The sequence below is a fragment of the Elaeis guineensis genome, chromosome 3 (assembly GCF_000442705.2).
Source record: "Elaeis guineensis isolate ETL-2024a chromosome 3, EG11, whole genome shotgun sequence".
Taxonomy (NCBI): domain Eukaryota; kingdom Viridiplantae; phylum Streptophyta; class Magnoliopsida; order Arecales; family Arecaceae; genus Elaeis; species Elaeis guineensis.
The window spans coordinates 109,581,908-109,596,815 of NC_025995.2; the positions used below are offsets into that span (position 1 = coordinate 109,581,908).

General features: G+C 33.6%; 1 non-coding gene across 1 annotated transcript; it reads right to left on the reverse strand.

The window, feature by feature from the left end:
• Positions 1 to 453: 453 nt before the first annotated feature.
• Positions 454 to 560, reverse strand: LOC114914049 (small nucleolar RNA R71). The gene has a single exon (XR_003800482.1). It is a non-coding gene; the product is annotated as a small nucleolar RNA R71 (small nucleolar RNA).
• Positions 561 to 14,908: the final 14,348 nt, after the last annotated feature.

A 14,908-nucleotide genomic window follows, 5' to 3' on the forward strand; every position in this document is an offset into this window, starting at 1 on the left:
TACTTTCTTCACTTCTTTCGTGGAAAAGGGTATCGGATCGACTAGTAAGAATTAATTGGATTTCTGTTTCAAACCCAATAACTTCTACAATGAGAGAACCCAATCAACTCCAAACCCTTAAAGATTTATGTAATCCAGTCAGTTCCGTCCAACCTTCTTGCATCAGGTTGCCCCAACCTACTACAAATAACTTTGAAATTAAACCTCAGATTATCAACATGCTTTCAAAATTCATGAGAATAGAGGATACATATATATTCATTAGAGAGTTTGAAGAGGTTTGTGCAACCATGAGGCTGCAATAACTATTAGAGGAAGCTAAGACTGATCAATTTTGTCCATAAGGACAATGCTAAAAAGTGGCTCTATAGTCTTTCAAACCAATCTGTCATAATCTGGGAAGGCTTTGTAAAAGTGTTTCTAATGAAGTTCTTTCCCCATCATAAAACAGCTAGGATTAGAAATGAGATAAACTAATTTTACCAACAAGCTGGAGAATCATTTTAAAAATACTTTGATCACTTTAAGAATCTCTTGACCCAATGCCCACACCATAGAATAGAAAACTGGAGGCTATGTCAGATAATTTATGAAGGACTAGATTCAAATTCTAGAACCATGCTAGAGTCCATGTGCCAAGGTCAATTCATGTATAAGGAATCCACTGAAGTCTGGCAATTTTTAGAAGACCTAGCTAAGAAAAATTTATAATGGAAAATAACTAGGGAACCTGAAAGACAAACACCTTCAAGAAGAGGAATGCACCAAATTCAAACTTTTCTAGCTGCAGAGGCTAAAATTGTAACTTTAGCACGTAGGCTAGAGGCCTTAGAGTTATAGAGACCAGCCGGTGTAAACCAAGTTTTTGCACCCATGTGCAACGCATGTAGTGCACCCGATCATATTCTTGAGGAATGTCCCTTCTTGATGAACCCAGTAGAGAATGAATGTGCACAGGTAAATGCTACATACCAGAAATTAGTGAACAACCCCTATGCACCCACATATAACCCAGAATGGAGAAATCATCCAAACTTCTCATAGTCACAGAATCCAAATGTAGGTGGTCCTAGCTTCAACCAGCAAAATTCAAGGCCTAACCCTATGATAAACAACCCACCAGGCTTTAATAATAATGGAAAGAAACTTAGTTCTCTAGAGAAAAGTCTAGAAGTCCTGGCCAAACTCAGTGTTGACATCAATGCAACATTGAGCAATTTCATGCAAATCACGGGCCAACTCATAAACACTAGCACCCAAGCCATTACCCATTTGGAAATGCAAGTGGGTCAGCTAGCCTCTGCTATGAGTGAACGAGAACGAGGTAAACTACCAAGCCAACCTGAACCTAATCCGAGAAGTCAAAATGATCCACGACCCCAACAAAGAAATCAAGTCAATCATGTGAATGCTATTCACACCTTAAGATCTGAAAAATAAGTAGACAATAAGGTAGGTACATCCGATGATAGAGAGAACTCATTTGTTGAGTTACCTTATGAACAACCTATCTTACAAACTCAAGCTCCTAATCCTGATAGTATACCAAGTCCAAAATCTACAATTCTTATAGCTCCTTTTTCAAATCGACTAAGGTCCAATAAAAAATCAAAACATGTGGATAAAATTTTAGAGGTGTTTAAGCAAGTTCAAGTAAATATCCCTCTTCTAGACATGATTAAATAAGTTTCGACCTATGCTAAAGTTTTAAAAGACCTTTGTACAAAAAAAAATTATCAATATACCCAAGAGAGTATTTTTAGCAGCAAGTGTGAGCTCATACTTATCTAGTCATATGCCAATAAAATATAAGGATCCAGGATCTCCGATAATTTTATATGATATTGGAGAAACCCATATTGAGAAGGCCTTGCTAGATTTAGGAGCTAGTGTAAATATTCTTTCATTTTCAGTTTATAAGCAACTAGGATTAGGTGAACTTCTACCGATAAAAATCATATTACAATTAGCAGATTGATCTCTTAGGATCCCTAAAAAAATGGTGAAAGATATTTTAATCAAGATTGGTAAATTTATCTTTCCTGTAGACTTTATCATTTTAGAGATCGAATCAGTTGTGAACCCCAAGGATCATATCCCAGTTATTTTAGGAAGACCATTCTTAGCTACTGCAAATGCTGAAATTAATTGTCGGAATAGACTTATGAAGCTATCTTTCGGAAATATGACCATTAAGCTAAATATATACAATCTAGAACAGGAATCTATCCAGCATACTGATGTAAATGTAATTCAAGAGAAAATTTATGAACCCATTAACATTAGTGACGAGAAAGTCGATTTCGAGTCTAATTTCTGGCCAATCAATGAATCTGAGAAAATCAAAAAAAATTATAGATAATAGGAATAGCCAGAGACAAGATCCTTCCATTGAACCAATTATTAAAATGATTAATCCATCATCCAAACCATCAATAGAGGAGGCACCCAAATTAAAATTGAAATCCCTCTTCGAGCATTTTAAGTATGCATATTTAGGTCCAGAGAAAATTTTGCCTGTAATTATCGTATCTGACCTAAATCCTAAATAGGAGGAGTTGTTAGCAATTCTGAAAAAGAATCGTGAAGCAATAGGCTGGACCATGACTGATATTAAGGGAATAAGCCTTTCCATAGTTCAACACAAGATACACCTAGAGGAAGAGGCCAAACCAACTAGAAATGCTCAGAGAAGACTTAACCCAGCCGTGAAGGATGTAGTCAAAAAGAAAATTCTAAAGTTACTTGATAAGAAAATTATTTACCCCATCTCTGATAGCTCATGGGTAAGCCCTGTACAAGTGGTACCTAAAAAGTCTGGAGTAACAGTGGTCCAGAATGAAATAAACGAACTTATTCCAACTAGGACACAAACAGGATGGAGGGTCTGTATAGACTATAAAAAACTAAATGCTGCAACAAAAAAAGATCACTTTTCATTATCGTTTATTGATCAAATCATAGAAAAATTAGTCAGACAAGAGTTCTACTATTTTTTCGATGGATATTTTGACTATAATTAGATCCCTATAGCCCTCGAAGATCAGGAAAAGACTACATTCACTTATCCATTTGGAACCTTTGCTTATAGGCATATGCCCTTTGGATTATGTGATGCGCCGGTAATATTTCAAAAATACATGATCAGCATTTTTCAGATATGGTTGAATGATTTCTGAAAATTTTCATGGATGACTTTTCTATCTTTGGCCCGACCTTCTCCGAATGCTTAGATCATCTGAGATTAGTTCTAAAAAAATATAAGGGAAAGTACTTAGTTCTTAACTGAGAAAGTACCAATTCATGGTTAGAGAAGGGATAGTTCTTGACCATGTAGTTTCAAAAAAAAGAATTGAAGTGGACAAAGCCAAAGTAGATCTTATTGCAAGTCTTTCATCATCCAAATCTGTCAAAGAAATCCATTCATCTCTAGAACATGCTGGATTTTATAGAAGATTCATTGCCAATTTTAACAAAATGGCTCACCCATTAACAAATCTCTTAGCAAAAGAAATTAAATTTGAGTTCACTCCTGAATGCCTAGAGTCTTTTGAATTTCTTAAAAAGACATTCATTTCAGCTCCCATCATTCACCCTCCTGTCTGGTCTGAACCTTTTGAACTGATGTGTGATGCATCTGATCACTCTGTAGATGTAGTTTTAGGTCAAAGAATTAATAAACTGCCTGCAGTTATTTACTATGCGAGCAAAACCTTAAATGATACGCAGCTTCATTACACTACCACTGAAAAAAGTTTCTGGCTATTGTCTTTGCCCCAGAAAAATTTAGGTCTTACTTGGTTGGGCCACACACCATGTCTATTCTGATCACTCAGCCATTAGACATCTCTTAGCAAAGAAAGACGTCAAGGCGCGCTTGATACAATAGATCTTACTCCTTCAAGAATTTAACCTAGAAATCAAGGATAAAAAAAGAACAGAGAATGTAGTAGCGGATCACTTGTCTCGATTCATAGTCGCACCATCTGGTGAACCACCCATCAGTGAATTTTTTCCTGATGAGTAGCTCATGTCTGTGTCCACTGAACTATGGTATGCCGATATTGTCAACTATTTAGCCATTGGTAAAGTTTTTTCTCACTGAACCACTCAAGACAGACACAAATTCTTTACCTAAGTAAAGAATTTCATTTGGGATGACCCGTACCGCTTTAAGCAGTGTCCTAACCAAATCGTTAGAAGGTATATTTCGGACAATAAAGTTAGAAGTATTTTATTTTTCTGTCATGACCAAACATGTGATGGTCACTTTGCATCCAAGAAAACAGCTGCCAAAGTCCTCCAATGTAAATTTTATTGGCCCAATCTATTTAAGGATGCATACGAGTATTGTAGAAGTTGTGCTCGATGCCAACAAATGGGGCGAATCACCAAGAGAAACATGATGCCTCTCAACCCAATCTTGGTGGTTGAAATTTTTGATGTGCGGGGGATTGATTTTATGGGTCTATTTTCAAACTCATTTGGCAATGAATACATCTTAGTAGCTATCGACTATGTCTCAAAGTAGATGAAAGCTATTCCCTGTAGATCTACCGATAGCAAAGTGGTCATAAAATTTCGAAAAGAAAATATTCTCTCCTATTTCGGTACTTCTAGAGCAATTATTAGTGATCAAGGGACACACTTTTGCAATCGATCTTTTGCCATATTAATGAAGAAATATAATGTCACCCACAAGTTGGCCACACTTTATCACCCTTAGACTAATGAACAAGTAGAAGTGTCTAACAGACAGATCAAATAAATTTTGAAGAAAACTGTTAATGTCAATAGAAAGGATTGGTCCTTGAAATTAGTTGATACACTATGGGCATATCAAACTGCTTTCAAGACTAACCTAGGAATGTCTTCCTATAGGATTGTATTTGGAAAATCTTGTCACTTGCCTGTTGAGCTAGAGCACGAAGCTATGTGAGCCATTAAAAATTTAAATATGGACTTGAACGTAGCCAAAAATCGTAGGAAGCTTCAAATTAATGAATTAGAAAAACTTAGAAATGAAGCTTATGAGAATACTAAAGTGTACAAGGAACGAACCAAAGTTTTTCATGATCAAGCAATTATAAGAAAATCTTTTACTCCTAGATAAAAAGTTTTCTTGTACAATTCTAGATTACATCTTTTTTTTGAAAAGCTTAGGTCTAGATGGACAAGACCATTCTTAATTAAAAAAATCTTCCCACATGGAGCCATAAAAATTGAAAATCCAAGTAATGATGCTGTGTTTAAAGTTAACGATCAAAGATTAAAACTATTTTTGGAATTACCCAAAGAATCTATTGACGAAGCCATGGTTCTCTATGAGCCAACTTATCATGATTAAATTGCTTGAAATATTTTGTCTGACTGAAGATATTAAACTTAGTACTTCTGGGAGGCAACCTAATTTTTTTTTAAAACTAATATCATTTCTATTGAATAAACAGAGATACGAATCTTCGATTTTCAAGCCAACATCGCACCAGATCATCTTCAACAAAAAATACATATTCACCAGGTGACATCTTCTTTTTTTTGCATTGCATTTTCTTTCCTCTATTAGAAATAATAATATTTAATTTGGGGGTAAAAAAGAAAATCTTCTAATTTTTTTTAAAAAAAATTAAATAAACAGAATTTTAAGCAAAAAAGACTAGAAAAAGAATAATAAGAGTTAGAAAGTATTTGCTAATGACTGTAGCGAGTTAAGAAGTAGATTAGTGGATGGACTTTTAGCAACTTACTTAGATCACCTAAAGGCTATTAGCACTTCTAATTGCATATGCATACTGACAAGACAAAATAGGTGCTGATTGAGAGGCCAACTGAGGATTCAATTATCACTTAAAATTGGTGATGATATACACTCCAATTAAAATTTTAATTTAAAAAAAGAGCTACCTACCTAAAATAAAAATACAAAACATCGAGTATATGTGGATTGTCCTAAGCTTAGTAACTAGATTTCTGTACCTAAGTCAAGTGTGAAAGTTTGCATCAAATGGTGAAGGGAAGGTCAGGATGCTCAGCACTAAAAAAATTAAAAAAAAAAAAAGAGAAAAAGAAGGCAGTGTGAAAGCTACCTTAAGTTCATGAACTTTATTTGGAGATGTATAAAAATTAACTAAATTAAGGTGATAAAAGAAGATACATTTGTCCTTTACAGGCCAGCACTCAAATGCTAAGTTGGTCATCACAAACATAAGTACTGTAGATCTTTAGATATATTTTAAAGAAGTTTCTAATTGTATTAGCTATGAAATTTACTTCTAAAGCTTAATATTTAATTAGTGATACTTGCTAAACTCTTTTACTTTCAATCCTAGATCTATTTTTGTAAAGGGTGATCTTAATGAAATATTATTAAAAATTTATATATATATATATATATATATATATATATATATATATATATATATTACATTGCTAAGAAACTAGTAATAAATAAGTTGGGAAGTGTGATAAGTGTATAAATTTGTCAATAGAAGTATTAATTTATGGATCAAATTATCTTTATTTTTTAAAAATTAATATTTCTTCATATATTTTACAGAAAAGAGCTGCACCAACATGAAGAGTCCGATCTGCAGGTTTAAAGGGATCAAACGGAATAAAAAAAATGGAGTTAAAATAGATTTAAATTCGAAGCTGAAAGTCAATCCAATCCGATATGCAAGTTGATGGTCCACTATGGACCATTTGGTCCATAAAAAAGTTGGTGAGCCACGTGAAATGCTACAGTAATATTTCACGTGGCTCAGGGAGAAATGGAAGTAAGGCCATGTGCTTAGGGAGAAATGGAAGTAAGGCCATGTGCTTTTAAATATTTAAAGAGGATGGAATGGGTGTGGCTTTGATATTTAAATTTCGATGGCATGGAGGTTTTGCTAACAAAAACAAACAGGGGCCTGTGAGCGAGCCAAAGTGGACAAAGCAAGGATGTTCATGGGCTTCTTAGCATGTGCAATTGACACAGGTTCATGCATGGAGGGAGCAGATGCAATAAAGATGAGGACATGCATGGATTGATGCAGTGAAAAGCTTGGAATGCGAAAATATATTCCATTTATTTTTTAGTCCCACAATGAAAAAATACGAAATCCTCTTCTCCCTAACATCTATAAGAAGGTTTCTATATCTCTTTATTGAAATATCTCTCTCCACACCATAATTCTTGTAGGAGGTCTGTGTGATAGGTAGACATACCCACCTTTTAAATTTTTAGTCACTTTGTTTCTACTTTCTTCCACTCTTTCAACACACGAGAAGGAGAGTCAGCCAGGAGGAGGTTGGTCCTAAGCCAGAAGAGAGAAAGAAATTAGGTTCTGTAAGAAATTTTATTTTCTGTTCTAACTCCAAGCCTTGTTAATGGCTTAGGAGTTAAAAATTTTTGTAATCAAAATTTTTCTTCAGCAATAAATTAGTTATTTAATTTTTATAATTTTAATTCTTATAATAGAGTAATTTAAATTTTTATATCTTTTAATTTTGAAATTTTTAATTTTCACAAGTTAAATTCCAACAAGTAGAATTAGATTTTATTTTATTTTTTTTTGGACTTTAAATCAACTCTGTCTGGTTAACCAATCCTTCTAGGGTATGCGATGAAACTAGACCTTAAATAGAAGCCTTCTTCTTTGAATTTCTCTTTTTAAATTTTTAATTTTTAGAGTCATTCTCCCTTCATCTCTCTTGTTAAAAGACTTGATGGGCTATCATTGGGTCAGAATCTCCTCATAGTCTATATTTGATTCGGTGCAAGAGTGGATGATTGGTAGAAGGCTCACAATTTTTTAAACCATTTCTTTTCTTTTTTTATGAAAATCTTGATGGATTATAATTGGGTCAGAATTCCTTCATAACCTATACTTGGACAATACAAGAGAAGTAAAGAAAGGAAGAGTCTCTTAATTAGGATAAAAATAAAATACTTGATGGATCATAGTTGAGTTAAATCTCTTCATGATCCATGCTTGTTCATGTTTTATACCTTGATCAAGGGACATTATAAGAGAAATCATAGAAAAACTCTCTAATTCATTGGTCTAGTGGATTCAAGAGCCCTAGATCTTTTAGATAATTTACCTTTATAATTGATTAGTTTATTGCTTTGGTAGTTCGTAATTCAACAAACAATCTCTTCCCTTTTTTCTTAAAGCTTGCCTGAGCAAGTATTTAAAATAGTTTAAAATTTAATTTCTCGTAAGATTGATCCGTACTCGTCGGACGTGCTACATTGCACACCGTACGCTTGCGATAAATTTAAGATACATCAGTGAGCTTAGGTACAAAATTGATAACAGAAAAGAAAAGAAGATACCTCAAAAGATTTTGAAGTATTTTTCATTAATTCCAAGACTTCAAAGGTTATATATGTCCACAAAGATAGCTGAAGAAATGAGATGGTATCATGAGCAGCAAGTTCCAGAGGAGAACACACTTAGCCACTAGGCCGAATCTGTAGTGTGGAAAGACTTCGATGCAAAGCATCTGCACTTTACGAGTGACTCGCACAATATCCAGCTTGATCTAGCGACAGATGAATTTAATCTCTTTGGCAATTTGAGTACTTCCTACAGTATGTGGCCTGTGATGCTAATTATATATAATGTGTCACTTTAGAAGTGCATGAAAGAACCATTTATTTTTATATCACTGTTGATTCTGGATCTGAAAGCACCAGGTAATAAAATTGATGTATATTTACGATCGTTAATCAATGATCTGAAGGAGCTATGGAAAAATAGAGTACAGACATATGATTCTGTGAGTCGAAGAAATTTTAAGTTGCATGCTTCTATTTTATAGATCATAAATGATTTTTCTGCATATGAAAACTTATCTGGGTGGAGCACCAAAGGATATCTGGCATGTCCAATATACAACAAAGATGCATCCTCCTTATGTTTAAAGCATGAACAGAAAATATGCTTCATGGGTCATTGGTGGTTCTACCTGGTAATCATTCTTGGAGGACCCATTATAACCAATACTTTGATGGTAAGTCCGACGAGCATTCGCCACCTAAGGAGTTAAGTGGAGCAAAAATTTTAGAACAACTTGAAGTCATTGAAAACATTCAATTTGAAAAAATATCAAGTACTCGTAAGCGGAAGCATACTAAAGCTGAGCTGAATTGGACGAAGTGAAGCATCTTTTTCGAACCACTATATTGGAAGCAGCTACTACTTCGTCATCATCTGAATGTAATACACATTGAGAAAAATATTTGTGATAATATTATCGGTACTGTATTGAACATTCCAAAAAAAATAAAAAATAGTATAAAAGCTCGTCTTGATTTGCAGAAAATAAGAATCCGATCAGAGTTGTATTTAGTTCATCGAGGTGATAGATTTTTTATGCCACCTATATGTTATTCGCTATTTGGTGAGGAAAAAAAAAATTCTATGAATAATTTAAAATCATAAAGTTTTCTAACGTATATGCTTCAAACGTATCACAGTGTGTTGGGAATAACGATGGTAATATCTCTGACATGAAAAATCATGACTCCCATGTGATGATGCAATGCTTGCTTCCTGTGGTCATGCGTGGCTATTTGGATGGTGATGTTCAAACTGCATTGATTGAGTTGGGAGTATTTTTTTGAGAACTATGTTGCCGAAATTAAAGTTTAACTTACTTGAGAAGTTTGAGAAAGATATCATACTCATTCTTTGTAAGTTAGAAAAAAAATTTTCACCATCATTTTTTGATGTTATGGTGCATCTGGCTATTCATCTTCCAAAGAAAGCTCTTTTGGCCGGATCGTTATATTATCGGTAGATGTATCCTATTGAAAAGTAAAAAAATTGTATGCACTTTGTCATATCAGTTATAAGATATAAATATATTTTTAAAATTTAAATTTATTTTTATTTATAGACTTTTATGTACCTTAAAAAAATATGTGCACAATAAAGCACGACCTGAAGGGTCTATAGCGTAAGCATACGTATCTACGGAGTGTGTCATGTTCTGCTCGATATATCTTGATGATATCGAAACAAGATTCAATCATACAGATCATAATGCAGATCTTGAATGGGATGATAATGAACTGACACTGTCTATATTTAAACAAACGGTTCGATCCATTGGTGGAAGGAGATATAAATTTATAGATGTGAACGAGCTATCCAAGATACACTTCTATGTTCTAAATAATTATGAAAAAATTATAGATTTTATTGAGTAAGTATCATCTTAGTACACTGTTTAATGTTCTAAGTAATTTTTTCATATTGATATAAAATTAAAAATTATTACTTATTACAGTGAGTACAAGAGTATACTATGTAGAGAGAATAATACGGATGCTGATATCAACATAGAAAAAAATTTATAAAATAATTTGGTGATCTTGTAAGTTGTATTAGTAATATATTATTTTTAATAATTATAAAAATAATTATTTAAATTAATATAATTTTTTATGTTATGGTATAGATGAAATATAAGTATTTCAATAAAGAAGAGAGTGTGACCGATGAGTGGTATGATTTAGCATGTGGTCCCGATCGAAGGGTTAACCACTACGCATCCTGTATCATTGGAGGAATGAGATTTCACACAAAGGAGCTTGAGATGCAACAACGGATCCAGAATAGTGAGATTGCTATGATAGGATATGAAGGAGAAGAAGAGATTGAATATTATATATGGTGTACTGATAGATATCATAGAACTGAAGTATGGGTCTAGTAATTCTGTATTTTTATTTCAGTATGAATGGTGAGATATTAATAATAAAAAGATCAATATTCATATCGATCCACACTTTATCGATGTAAATTTTGTGCGAACATAGTACTAGAATGAGCCGTATATATTAGTAACTCAAGCGAAATAAGTAATATATTTGAAGATCTAAAGTATCGAGGTAATTGACATGTCATACAAAAAATAATACCTAGAGGCATATATGACATACCAACCCGATTAGAGATGGATAAAAATTTGAATTTACATGAAGAGGAAGCTTTTTAGTAGGAAGAACAAATATTAGCTAAACTTGTTGTTGATGAAGAACTTGTAACGACTTCTTTGAATAGGGCTGATCTACCATCTAACGAAGTTGAAGCTGATTTGGTATTTAATCTTAATAAGTTAGAGGGCGATGATCAGTTCATAAATGATAATGAGATAGAAGATGACATATATGTTGATTATTATGATTCGGAGGAGGATCTATACCTCGAGGAAGATACGAATATTGATGAATAGATATATATTCTTTGTTCAATTTTCTCTTGCAATAATAGTATGCGATATAATTCTATTCATTAGAATGTAATTTATTTTCTGTTATTATTGTTTAATATTATATTTATTTATATATCAAGAATTGCAGGTATAGCACCAGGAGACAGACGACGACGTTCGCAGTCTACTCCGAAGGCTGAGGCACCTTCATCGATTTTCACTACCGCACCAGCTCCATCGTCAGAGGGTCCAGGACTGGCAGGTCTGAGTGAGGCGGATTCGAGTGAGGCGGGTTTGAGTGATATTATTATACCTTTTATATAATAAAACTTAATTTTTTTATTTGGATAGCTATCATACTAATGATTTATTTATTGTTGTTTCAGATCAATCTCCACTAATAGTGAGGCGAGGGCGAGGTCCATCGAAGAACCTCGCTCTAGAGTGTTGGAGATGCGAGCATCCAAGACAATATCTCCATATTGAGATATCACCCTACTACACCAAGCCCATTAGAGAATGGTGCGAGCCGTGGCAGACCGAGCTGGGCATCATATACTGCAACTATACCCCCATGATGCTTTTTGATTGGCGTCACGTTGTACCAGCTCAGAGAAAAATTTTTTACACCCAATTACAGATAAAATAAATTATACTATGAATATTTAATTAGCATGGTATTTTTTTAATATTTGTTATTGGCAGAGTGTATTTGATATTATTGATTTTGAAGAGAATCGCATACGGCTAGCTGTTGATGCTCATTTATCTTTGTGTTTCAAGGAGTATCACCACCACATCCATCAGCATTGGTACCATGTGATGTAGGATCATGAGGTGGAGGCAGCGCGACAGCGGCCCTATGACAGCATCACTATGGATGATTGGACTATCATATGCCGACATTACGAGAATCCAGCATATCAGGTTACACATCGAAACTTTTTTTTTAGAGTTTAATGATTGAACCATTTATTCTTAAATTCAGTTTGTTACCTACTAATTTAACTACTAACTGTACAGAGAAGATGTGCCTAGAATGTCGTGAATCGAGCGAGACAAACCATACCATATTATGGGAGTTTGAGGTCGTTCGCTTGTCACATGGAGCAGATAGTAAGTAATTCTAATTAGTATATTTTAACTCTCTAACTATTTAAAAAAAAAATTATTAATTGTTCTCAAATTGCAAAGAGATGCTGAGAGTGGTGAGCTTCCTGGTAGGATCGATATCTACCAATGGATCCACCAGCGACGGTCAGAGAAGTGGACGACAGAGAGCCAGGAGCTTTTTGTAAGTTTTTTTAATTATTTTTTCATTCATAATTTTATTTTCAATATGAAACTAAAATAGCTATAACTTTAATTTTCAGGGCCGTATAGTAGACATCAGATCCCAGCCTATCCCTGAGAGCTCAACCGCACCCACAGATGACGAGATCTGTGATCAGATGCTTGGTATGAGACCCTGTTATGTTAAGGGCCTAGGGCATGGGATCACTACTCCTGCATCCTCACACTCATCCAGGGCTGACATCCATGCTGCCTGCGATGCTCGACTAGCGGAGGTGCAGAGGCAGACTGAGCAGCAAGCTGATGAGTTGACTGCACGCATCGATGAGTACAGCGGCTCCAGATCTAGATTATAGAGCGGATAGTGCAGATGGAGAAGATGACGAGCTAATGAGGCAACAGCAAGTCGGTCCGGATGATAGAGCGGATAGTGCAGATGGAGAAGATGACGCAGCTAATGAGGCAACAGCAAGTCGGTCCGAGCTCATCCGAGTGCTTCTCTTCTCCAGCTCGTTTTCCTTCTGCAGATGCCGACATTTAACAACCTATTTATGTAGCTTTTTATTTTTATTTTAGACCGCTTATAATTTTAATTTAATATAATAAAATGATAAAATTTATTTATAGATTTATTGTATAAATTTTTTATTTTAATTTTTATTTTTAATTTATAAAAAATTTTATAAACATAAATTAAATATATATATTCATAAACTATTTTAAAAAAAATATGTGTAAATTATTAGCGATGGAATCATTTTCAACGAAATATTGATCGCTAAAAAATATATTAACGACAAAAAATTGATCATAAATAAATTTTTTAATAAACTTAAAAATATTAAAATTTTATATTAAATTAAAAATAATGAAAATATTTTCATCATAAATAATAAAAAATTTATTATCGATAAAAATTAACATCAAAAATTATAATATTTGCGACGTAAAATTTACCTTACTAATTTTTTTAAATTTGATATTCATAAAAATTTTTAATTAAATTAATAACGATAAAAATATTTTCATCATAAATAATTATATTTACGATAAAAAATTTACATCGTTAATATTTTTTAAATTTAATTTTTATAAAAAATTTTAATTAAATTAATAGAAATGAAAATATTTTTATCGTAAATAAATATATTTATGATAAAAAATTTACATCACTAATATTTTTTTATATTTAATTTTTATAAAAATTTTTAATTAAATTAATAGTGATGAAAATATTTTCATCGTAAATAAATATATTTGCGATAAAAAATTTACATCACTAATTTTTTTTAAATTTGATTATCATAAAAATTTTTAATTAAATTAATAGCAATGAAAATATGTTCGTCGCTATTAATTTATTATTTATTAGCGACGAAAATTTATGTCGAAAATCACGATATTTGCGATGAAAAATTTACGTTGCTGATACTTTTTTAAATTTGATTTTCATAAAAATTTTTAATTAAATTAATAGTGATGAATAAAATTCGTCATAAATAATTATTTTTTATTAGTGATGTAACTTTTTATCGTAAATTATCTTTTTTTAGGATTAAAATTTTTCATCGTAAATAGTTTTCAAAAAAATAATTTTTTTAACGATGAAAAATTTTCATCGGTAATATCTATTATTTATGATAAAAAAAAAAATTATCATCAAAAATTATCAAAAATATAATTTTTTATGACAAAAATTTCATCGTTAATAACTATTAATAATAAAAATTTATTATTAATAATAAATTTTTTTCACCACTAACATCCTCTTTTGTTGTAGTATTCTTTCTCTCCGCCGTCACCGTTGCCCCTTCTACCAAAGATCTCCTTGCACGCTTCACCGCCCTCCGGATCAAGATCCTCGAGGCCATCATAAAGTTCTAGAACACCTGGATGCCTACCGCATACTCGCCTATGAGATCCACGCCAAGGACAACAGCATCCTCTCCACCAGAAATATCCTGAAATTTGAGTAGGACAATGGATGCGCAGGCAAAGGCACCACTCACTGTCAAGAGAGGACAGGTCGACCGCCAAGAAAGGTGGGAATGGAGCGGCGCGGTGGTGGCGGGCAACGGCGGATAAAGTGGTAGGGGAGGCGGAGGGACGGGGTTTAGGTTTTGGGCTGGGGTGGAGATTTGGGGAAAGAGCCGGGGAATGTGAATTGGCTGAGGCGGCGGAAATGGACGACACAGTGGTCATACCCATTGGCCAGGTATACCACGGTCCAACAGATGATGTCCTGTCCCTGAAGGTTGGTGGACAGCACGGGCACCCCTTTTTGGTAGCTGGGACAGGACGAGCCCTGGCCGGACAACGCCCAGCAAAGACTGTTGCCATCCACTCGTCATTTTATACTTCCACCCAGAATGCTATATATATATGGGAGCCAAGGGCATGCCAC